This window comes from Dendrobates tinctorius, unplaced genomic scaffold (genome assembly GCF_039654945.1).
Source record: "Dendrobates tinctorius isolate UK_male_01 unplaced genomic scaffold, ASM3965494v1 ptg000064l, whole genome shotgun sequence".
Lineage (NCBI taxonomy): Eukaryota > Metazoa > Chordata > Amphibia > Anura > Dendrobatidae > Dendrobates > Dendrobates tinctorius.
The window spans coordinates 10057157-10068277 of record NW_027361732.1 but is presented as its reverse complement, the minus strand read 5'-3'; the positions used below and the strand labels follow the sequence as shown (position 1 = coordinate 10068277).

Genomic DNA, 11121 nt, shown 5'->3' with positions numbered 1-11121 from the left:
CGGCCTCCTAAATACATTTAGAGCATGACCACATCAAGTGCAATCTGTACCTGAACATTACTGGATCGCTCCCATGAAGCAAGTGCAGATGAAGGCCAACCAGGTCTGAACACAGACATATCAGGAATGGCCTCCACACATTACCTGACCAGCAAACATAGATGAAGGGCGATGTTGGTCCAGACACAGGTGCACAATTAAATAAAGCTTGGGGCAGGGTGGGGCTGCCGTGTGTGTGCACAGCAGCCTAATCCATCGCAATGAACACAGAAAAATTATGGCGGACATAACCAAGCGTGCACGGCAACAGTGGTGGTGAGCCACAAACCAACAACAAGAAAATAGAGGGGGAAGCCAGCACTGCTTAAGGTTAGAACGCATAAATTGGAGTGCATATGCACATAATGTCTAGCTGTATTCAAAAATGAGATATTTAGCAAAAAAATTGATCAATTCAATTGAGCCACCCCGCCGCGCCAAGGCAATCTCATATGGGGGGTCCTACTCTATATATTTTTAATAAATGCTGTGCCATTACGGCCTCCTAAATACATTTAGAGCATGACCACATCAAGTGCAATCTGTACCTGAACATTACTGGATCGCTCCCATGAAGCCAGATGAAGCAAGTGCAGATGAAGGCCAACCAGGTCTGAACACAGACATATCAGGAATGGCCTCCACACATTACCTGACCAGCAAACATAGATGAAGGGCGATGTTGGTCCAGACACAGGTGCACAATTAAATAAAGCTTGGGGCAGGGTGGGGCTGCCGTGTGTGTGCACAGCAGCCTAATCCATCACAATGAACACAGAAAAATTATGGCGGACATAAACAAGCGTGCACGGCAACAGTGGTGGTGAGCCACAAACCAACAACAAGAAAATAGAGGGGGAAGCCAGCACTGCTTAAGGTTAGAACGCATAAATTGGAGTGCAGCAATCCAGCAATGTTCAGGTACAGATTGCACTTGATGTGGTCATGCTCTAAATGTATTTAGGAGGCCGTAATGGCACAGCATTTATTAAAAATATATAGAGTAGGACCCCCCATATGACATTGCCTTGGCGCGGCGGGGTGGCTCAATTGAATTGATCAATTTTTTTGCTAAATATCTCATTTTTGAATACAGCTAGACATTATGTGCATATGCACTCCAATTTATGCGTTCTAACCTTAAGCAGTGCTGGCTTCCCCCTCTATTTTCTTACTTGGAGATACCTTGATGAATATCTATTGGAGTGTGCAATAAGAAGTAATTGCTATAGTTCCCCATTAACCCCTGTACTGTATTGTAACAGCCAGTTGTATAAATTATTGCTGCCAAGGGTTGTTTTATTATTAATTAGAAATCATTAATACCCATTATTAGGCATGTAAGGGGGATTATATATATTCATATTGGTACATCAATATTATGGGCAATAGTGATGAACACCATATAGTGCTTTTGGTGATTATATATGTGGCTGTTCCTGTTGGATTAGATGCGTTTTATGTGAATCATGAGTGACAAGTGTCATGTATTATTTCGTCGTCTTCAGTAGATAATTGGCAGTATGGATTTTAATTATGTATTCTAATAAAAAATTGTATTTTTTACGAGAATATTGGCCTTCTGATCATCTGTTTTCTTGATGCGTTTAGCGGTCGTTACCTTTCAGACGAGGCGATCCTGACGACCTCCCGTCCGCGCGTCGCTCGTCGGCGCCAAGCAGGAAGCCCAGCAGGAAGCGCCCGACGAGAAATGGAGCTGCGCGATCAGCGACAGACAGAGGGGGAGCCGGTCGAGGTAAGTATAACACATAGCGATATCGCTGCTGCGTCACCAAATCGGTGATGCTTTAGTGATATTGCTAGCGATATCACTATGTGTAAAACCCCCTAAAGGAAGGTGATCAGATAGTTGCAGAATAGAAATCAATAACTTGGAGAGAGCCGACTGGTGAATTCAGAGTTATCTCCTCTTTTGGAATGTAACTACTATGCACTCTTAGCCATGGAAACTAGCTGTACAATATGTAAGATAAAAGCTCTCACAGCAGGAGAATGACAGCAGATAGCTAAAACAAGTCAATTGCAAACTTGCTTTTTCATGCTAAGGGTACCGTTACACCTAGCGACTCACCAGCTATCCCGACCAGCGATATGACGCGGTCAGGATCGCTGGTGCATCGCTAGGTGGTCGCTAGTGAGCAGCCACACAGGCAGATCTCACCAGCGACATCGCTGGGGACGGGGATCGCTACTTACCTGTCAGACGCGGCGATGCTGCGTCCTCCCGCCCGGCTCCACGCGTCGCTCATCGTAACAGCAGGAAGCGCCGCAGGAAGTGGCCGACGAGGAATGATCCAGGAGCTTCTCGCGTGATCAGCGATAACCAGCGGGGGAGTCGGTCGGAGGTAAGTATCACATGCAGCGATATCGCTAGCAATATCGCTGCAACGTCACAAAATCGGTGACTTTACAGTGATATTGCTAGCGATATCGCAGTGTGTAATGGGGGCTTAAAGCAATTTACTCCAAATGCGTTGTACTGCAATGTCCCACAGTATTAACTACCTTAGATTATTTGATGCTGTTGAGATATCCTGGCACCTCTCTCTGGCTCTTTGGTGCTAGTAATAGTACTATCAGTGCTTGCACCAATTATTTTAATGACACGCAATAATATTTATGAAAAAATACTTTGTGCATTTACTCTCAAGAGAATTTTACTTATACTCTTTGACTCATATTAAAATAAATCTTTAATTTGAATTTTTCTCTCTTCTAGCAATTTTTCAAATTATCCAGAGCATCAGGATGGGTATGTGAGAGAAGAAGTAGAACATCTGTATTATGCTAGAAGTCATAGTGGATGAAGCCATAGCTGCGAGTTGGTGGACATCTTGAGAACCCATTATATATAATGTACATACAAAGTTTATCTTATAGAAAGACAAGTTGGGAGATGCTATCCTTAGTCGTGATGGGCTTAATCATCAACAACTGTGCCAAGGAAAGACTTATTTCTTTCCTAAACATTCGTCAGCTAATGCACGTCAGTTGACTATTACCATACCATTTTTTCATTATTTAATCTATTTAGTATTTTTATATATTTGCTGTGGATGAGAAGGTTTGTGGCCAGTATGCTTAAAGTATACATTAGGGTATCTTCAAACAACGTGGCCCCAAAACACATAGTTCTTCATAAATGCTGCATTCAACAGATATTGCAGCATATCCTATGCCACAGTTGAAGATAGGGGGAAAAAGCTGCCATGTGGTTTAGGACAAAAATAGCTTTAGGAATATATCCTTGTACTCCATCTTTAAGAAAAAAGTGCTGCAAATCCGCAGTAAAGTCTCATATTTATCACATGTAAGCATATTTTATGTGATGTTTTAGGTACTAAAGATTAAATAAAATTTTTTGATGTTTTACTTGGTTAATGTGCTATTCATTCCATTGAAAGATTATAAACGATATATAAATATCCAGAATTAATTCTCATACTGCGCCAAAAATTAATTACAATATGCCACCTCAGGGGAAAAACTGGTGTATTTATATCAAGCAGTGAACGTCACAGAGCTGGACTCTCTTGGGCTGTTTACTGGAAAGTTTCCTACTGCACTTATTGTTCTGTGTGTCACAAATAACAGGGGTATTGGTGGTTTATTATTCAATTTTCCTACTGCTTTATTGGATTATAGACTTATTTAGGATCTGTGCAATGCATATGTGATCACGTTCGTAATATCACTCTGGCTCTGTTTCAAAGGTAATGAACTTGGCACTCAGATTTTGTTGAAAAGGAATGAATTTTATTGGCATCCAAAAATATCTCTAAACGTTTTCGGTCCAGTAAAGGACCTTCATCAGAGAGTTATTAGATAGCTGTTGAAACATATATGAAAAATAGAAAATCAGAAAATATAATGAACATCACATGATGCACATTGAAAAAAATAAAAATAAAAAATTAAAAAATGGTGAGTCAGTCAATACGGCGCATCTTTGTGAGTAGGACACAGGAGAGTGTTCCACAAAAACCACGTGGTCAGAAATTTTCTGTGAGTGATATCTATGTATAACTCGGTGTCAAGAAAAAACCACAATAAAACAGCTAATACTTATGTTCATTCCCATAAAACCATTCAAGATAGTGAAAGGATATAAGTGCTCCAAGAGAAATAGGTGCAAATTGTGGCAGGTTCAGAGAGTGATATTTATTGTATATGCAGGCCGGGTATTTTTTGGTCCTCCTGGGAGGAAAGAGAAGGAAAACATCAGGCTATATATCACATACCATATTTACAGTGCGACGAACATCCTATGGTAAAGTGCTCATATTGTAAATTGCCCATTTTAAGGGGTTAAGTGTGGGGGTTTACCTGGATGCTTTGCTTATATATATGGAAAAACGCTCTTTGGTATGGCGACATCTGTCGCTGTGGAGTAGCGCTGAAAAAGGATACCATGCGGTAAGTGTACATGTTGGGAAAAAAAAGGCGCAGAAAAGATCAGTAGCCATACAATTTACCTGTAGTGATGGCCCCTTCAGGCGTGCGGTCTGTACCGCTGTAAGTGGAGGACGCCATGTTCAGTTATGTGCTTCCGGGTTTTTAACCAGGTGGGTTGGGGCAAAGTGTCGCGTCATCGTGGTCATGTGATGATCACAACAGCGCCTGCGCTTGTAAGTAAAGGCGCTTGGTAAAGCCGTGCTTGTGCGGTCATGGCAACGGCGCCTGCGTTCTAGGAGCAAAGTCGCTTAGTCAGGCCACGTCATAATGGTCATATTATCTGAAGAGGCGCGCATGCGCTGTATGGAAAAAAGGGAAAAGAAAAAGGAGGCGCTAATCATCTTGTGTGTTAGTGCGTTTGTAAGCGCCTGATGATGTGCAGTAATAAATAAACTGTAATCTGATGTCAAATGCGCCTGTATTTGAATTTAAAGGACATGGCTTAGAAGCAAGGGTTAATATGTAAATCTATGTTCTGGATAAGAGATTATCAATAAGAGATTATCATGGCTACGGTATCTATTTCTGTGTCTAGGAGGGTTAAACCCTCGTACCTGTATAAATATATATATATATATACACACTTACTCGCACACATATGTACATACATACATACACATATATATATATATATATATATACACACACACACACACACACACACACACACACACACACACATAGGGAAATATTCCAGATCATATATGGAGCATATAACAATGATATATCAATATTTACTAAGCACTATATGATAGAGTAATAACCCAATGGAATGTGTTCCGAGAAAATAAGGCTCTCTGTATTGAGAGTTAGTGAATCATATACTATACCGAGTGAATAAGGGTGCCCAGTGGGGAGGTAAGAGGCGGATTACCGGTTCTATTAGGGAGAAAAGAAAAGGAGAACAAGGTTATTTTCATACACTTATTCTGTTAAACACATATTCAGAGGTTAAATCATCCCATCTCATAGGAAACTATGTACATCATAGTCTCTATTCAGTCCTTTAGGTTCCAAAGTTTGGAGTGTAAAAATCCAGTAAGCTTCCCTCCTTTTGAGGGCCTTAGTCCTGTTCTGACCCCTCCTGTGGGGTTCAATTTGTTCCAAAACCTGGAATTTGAGTTGAGAAATGCTATGGCCTTTCTCCTGGAAATGATGGGGTAACGGAAGGTGCGTTCTCTTGCATCTAATGTTCGACTTATGTTGAGATATCCTATCTTTGACCATCTGTGTTGTTTCGCCTACATAGGCTAGGCCACATGGGCACTTGATCACATATACTACATGTGTAGACTCACATGTATAGAATCCCCTAATCGGAATGGCTTGTCCAGTTTGGGGGTGAAAAACTTGATTACCCCTCTGTAGGTTGTTACATTGTAGACACGACAGACACGGAAAAGTCACTTGCTTTTGAGTCTGGAGGAATGTCTGCTTGGATACCAGTAAGTTTGAGCCTGCATCTGCTCTGACTAACCTGTCCCTAAGGTTCCTGGGTCTACGGTAACATGGGAGAAAATGTTGCTGGAATTCCAGAATGACAGGATAACTACTAGATAGAATACGCCAGTGTCTGTTAATAATGGCCTGAACCTTTCTTGAATAAGAATGGTAGGTGTTCACAAATGGTATGCGGTTACCGGGGTTTTTTGTTGCAGGATTTTTACTTGATCTGGATTTTGTTAAAAGTCCTATGGGATAACCCCTCTCACTGATTTTTTTTGTCATTTCTTTCAACCTTAGTTCCTTTGTGTCTTCATTAGTGACAATCCTTTCGACCCTGCTAAATTGGGATCTGGGGATTGATCTCCTAATGGCTGGTGGGCGATAACTTTCGTAATGTAGGATGCTATTCCTATCTGTTGGTTTGACGTATAGATCAACTGAAATTTCTCCTTTATCATTTTTGCTGACTAACGTATCCAGGAAGCTCATTTGTCTTGTGCTGTATTGAAGACTAAATTTTAGTTCTGGCTAAATGTTGTTGATATAGTTATCAAATGTAACAATGTATCGCTAGGACCATTCCAGATACAGAATATGTCATCAATGAATCTGACCCAGACACTAGAGTGTCGTATAAATAGTGGGTGGGTGTAGACAAATTCATCTTCAAAGAATGCCATATAGGCCACGGCGTATGGGGGCGCTACGTGTGACCCCATTGCGGTACCCTGTCGTTGGACATAAAATGTATCCTGAAATAGGAAGTAATTTTCCTTTAATACCAATCTCAATAGGTTAGAACAAAGTTTGCGGATTTTGATATCTGTGCCCGCTTCCTCCATAAGTTTTTCAGTGGCTCTCATACCCTTGTCACGTGTAATAGACGTGTATAGGCTATTTACGTCCCATGTCATGAAAATGGATGTTGGTGATAGAGGTCCTAGAGTCTTAATAAGCATTAAAAACTCATGTGTGTCCTTCAGGAATGATTTTGTGGTTTTTACCAATGGAGTAAGGCTCTTTTCTAATAACATGGCAGGTGGTGACAAGATAGATTCCGTGGAGGACACAATCGGGCATCCAGGTGGTTTTTCTAATCTTTTATGTATTTTTGGCAAAACGTAAAATACAGGTGTGATGGGATCTGTTTTAAGAAGAAAATCCCCTAATTTCTTATCTATCGTCCCTTCGCTCATGTGATGATTTATAATTTGTTGAATCTTGTTGATGATAGAATTGAGAGGATTACACTGGTCAACAGCATTTTTGGTGCCAAAGATATTTCATCGAATTTAGGGTATTTTTGGGGTGCTGATTCTGAATATGTCATCAGTTTTGCCAGATTGGCTCAAGTTTTTGAGATTTTTGGTATCTTATTTATAGCACTTGTTGGTAAATGCGACGCATCATCTCATTAATTTCTTTGGATTAGTACTTGAACTGAGCAGTTCTCAATATAGTTTTGTGTTAATTAGTGTTCTAAAAGTTTGTTCATAGCTTGATTTTTGCACTAACTTTATGTTGTTGTCTGTTTTCCAGTGAAAAGCATGAACTCATCAAGAAGAAGTTGTCTTAACGATCCAGACTCATTCTGTTACATTTGTGGTGAATACACACTGCCAAAACATAGAAGAAACATAACAGACTTCGTAAAAAAAGTGTATTTTGCCTATTTTGGGGTTATGCTTGGGGACCAAGACAAGTTTTGGGCACCACACATAGTGTGCAAAGCATGTATCGAATTATTACGAAAATGGAGCAAAGGACAAAGAAAAAGCTTCAAATTTGGTGTTCCAATGGTGTGGAGAGAGCCAAAAAATCATCATGATGACTGTTATTTATGGTAAACACAGGTACAGGCACATCTTCACAATGAGGGACAGGCCTTCTTGCAGATTCCATGTTACTCCCATTTTCGTTTCTTATGCTTATTGAATCCTTGCACTTGCACTGCACAGAAATAACAGTCATCATGATGATTTTTTGGCTCTCTCCACACCATTGGAACACCAAATTTGAAGCTTTTTCTTTGTCCTTTGCTCCATTTTCGTAATAATTCGATACATGCTTTGCACACTATGTGTGGTGCCCAAAACTTGTCTTGGTCCCCAAGCATAACCCCAAAATAGGCAAAATACACTTTTTTTACGAAGTGTGTTATGTTTCTTCTATGTTTTGGCAGTGTATATTCACCACAAATGTAACAGAATGAGTCTGGATCGTTAAGACAACTTCTTCATGATGAGTTCATGCTTTTCACTGGAAAACAGACAACAACATAAAGTTAGTGCAAAAATCAAGCTATGAACAAACTTTTAGAACACTAATTAACACAAAACTATATTGAGAACTGCTCAGTTCAAGTACTAATCCAAAGAAATTAATGAGATGATGCGTCGCATTTACCAACAAGTGCTATAAATAAGATACCAAAAATCTCAAAAACTTGAGCCAATCTGGCAAAACTGATGACATATTCAGAATCAGCACCCCAAAAATACCCCAAATTCATTAAAATATTTTGGACACCAGAAAAAAAATTTTTTTTCGTTGACCTGTGTTATCAGAGATGGATATGTATACATCCCTATCATTAAGCTGTCTGTTGATCTCATTCAGATAATCTATCCTGTCCATAATCACTATGGCTCCTCCCTTGTCGGCTGGCTTGATGACTAGTGACTTGTCTGACGATAGCTGGTCTAAAGCAACTTTCTCTTGTTTGGATAGATTGTTATGGTAGTGAAATTTGCCCTGATCTACCTCCCTGCTCAGGTGGTGTATGTCCCTCTCTACCAAGATGAAAGTTTCCACTGGTGGACTATTTTTTGGGGGCATGAAGCTACTCTGTGTTCTGAGTCCTAGCTCTTTGAACCGTAGTAAGGTTGGGTTACTTTGGCCTGTTGTCATAGTGGGTTGTTGAGAGAAGTATACCTTTAGCCTTAAGTTTCTATAGAATCTGTGTAGATCCATATTTAATTAAAAAAAAATTGAACTTATAAGATGGACAAAATAACAACCCTTTTTGAAGTGAATTTAACTGCTCTAAATCTAGGCTCTTTGATGAGATGTTGATAACTAATGGCGTGTTACCTGTGATCTGGTCATAGAATCATAGAGGACCTCCTGGGCCATCTGGTCCAACCCCCCGCTCAAAGCAGGATTCGCTAAATCATCCCAGTCAGATGTCTGTCTAGCCTCTGTTTGAAGACTTCCATTGAAGGAGAACTCACCACTTCTCGTGGCAGCTTGTTCCACTCATTGATCACTCTGTCAAAAAGTTTTTTCTAATATCTAATCTGTGTCTCCTCCCATTCAGTTTCATCCCATTGCTTCTAGTCTTTCCTTGTGCAAATGAGAATAAAGTTGATCCTTCTACAATGTGACAGCCCTTTAGATATTTGTAGACAGCTATTAAGTCTCCTCTCAGTCTTCTCTTTTGCAAACTAAACATTCCCAAATCCTGTAACCTTTCCTCATAAGACAGGGTTTGCAGACCGGTCACCATTCTGGTCGCTCTTTTCTGAACTTGCTCCAGTTTGTTGATGTCTTTTTTAAAATGTGGTGACCAAAACTGGACACAATATTCCAGATGAGGTCTGACCAACGAGGAGTAGAGGGAAATAATGACTTCACGTGATCTAGACTGTATGCTTCTGTTAATACATCCTAGAATTGCATTTGCCTTTTTTGCTGTTGCATCACACTGTTGACTCATATTCAGTCTGTGATCTATTAGTATACCCAAGTCTTTTTCACATGGTCGTTCTGTTGGTTCTGGCTTCCCCGGTGACACTGGCCGCCCCGCCTTGTCTTCCTCTTTGGCGGCCCCGGTCTTGGCCTAAAAAAGAAGTTGAAGTAGCGCTGTGGGTTGTACCAGATCTGCTGTCCCTGATGAACTTTGTGAAGTGCGACGTCTGGGGAAAAGTTGTGTATCTCGCCATCCATACAAGCGATTCTGCAGGTAATCTGTATCTTGCAAGAATTTCGATCTCTTCCTCTTTTCCAGGTCTAGCCTGTGTTATGACAGACTTTCTTGGTTTTTTTGCTTGATCTCTTGGAATTCCTCCTGTGTCATAGTGCTCGAGAGCTGACTTTCTATAGCACATATTTGAGAATTAATAGTGTCCAAGTTTTTCTGCAAAAAAGATAGAGTCAGGATCATTAAGTCAAAAGAGCACTTGTTCAAGATGTGTTCGAACTTGGTACAGTATTCTTTGTCTTCTTTAAAAAGAGTTGGTTGTAAAGGTACCCTTTAAGCCTCGTGGTATACGTTGGACACGTAAATATTTGGCTAATGTAATGGAGTGAAGCTCCAAATTCACCGCTCTTCTTGACTCCCGTTCTAGGTCCCTGTTTTTGATTTCTCGTACAGGGGTCTGTAGGAAGTCGCTTGATGCAGTTACTATGGAAACGATCTCTGCTGTCTCCGTTGCGTTGAAAGAAAAAGTTTCGCTTGACATCATTGGATGGTGCTCTTGTGAAGGAAAAATTCAAATAGTAGAAACAACAAGGCACTCAAAAATGGTAAGTCTCAGTTTGGTGCTCAAGTAGGGTATCCAGCCCTTATATAGCAAAGGTAATGAACTTGGCCCTCAAATTTTTTTTGAAAAGGAATGAATTTTATTGGCATCCAAAAATATCTCTAAACGTTTTCGGTCCAGTAAAGGACCTTCATCAGAGAGTTATTAGATAGCTGTTGATACATATATGAAAAAGAGAAAATCAGAAAATATAATGAATATCACATGATGCACATTGAAAAAAATAAAAATTAAAAAATGGTGAGTCAGTCAATACGGCGCATCATTGTGAGTAGGGCACAGGAGAGTGTTCGACAAAAACCACGTGGTCAGAAATTTTCTGTGAGTGATATCTATGTGTAACTCGGTGTCAAGAAAAAACCACAATAAAACGGCTTATACTTATGTTCATTCTCATAAAACCATTCAAGATGGTGAAAGGATATAAGTGCTCCAAGAGAAATAGGTGCAAATTGTGGCAGGTTCAGAGAGTGATATTTATTGTATATGCAGGCCGGGTATTTTTTGGACCTCCTGGGTGGAAAGAGAAGGAAAACATCAGGCTATATATCACATACCATAATTTACAGTGCGACGAACATCCTATGGTAAAGTGCCCATATTGTAAATTGCCCAT

The 11121-nt window shown here is 40.2% G+C and overlaps 1 long non-coding RNA gene across 1 annotated transcript; it reads right to left on the bottom strand.

Annotated features, from left to right (window-relative positions):
* Positions 1 to 3820: 3820 nt before the first annotated feature.
* Positions 3821 to 10837, bottom strand: LOC141094470 (uncharacterized). The gene is made up of 3 exons (XR_012233082.1): positions 9055 to 10837; positions 5346 to 5394; positions 3821 to 4814 (listed from the first exon to the last, which is right to left on the bottom strand). It is a non-coding gene; the product is annotated as an uncharacterized lncRNA (long non-coding RNA).
* Between the last annotated feature and the right edge of the window lie 284 nt (positions 10838 to 11121).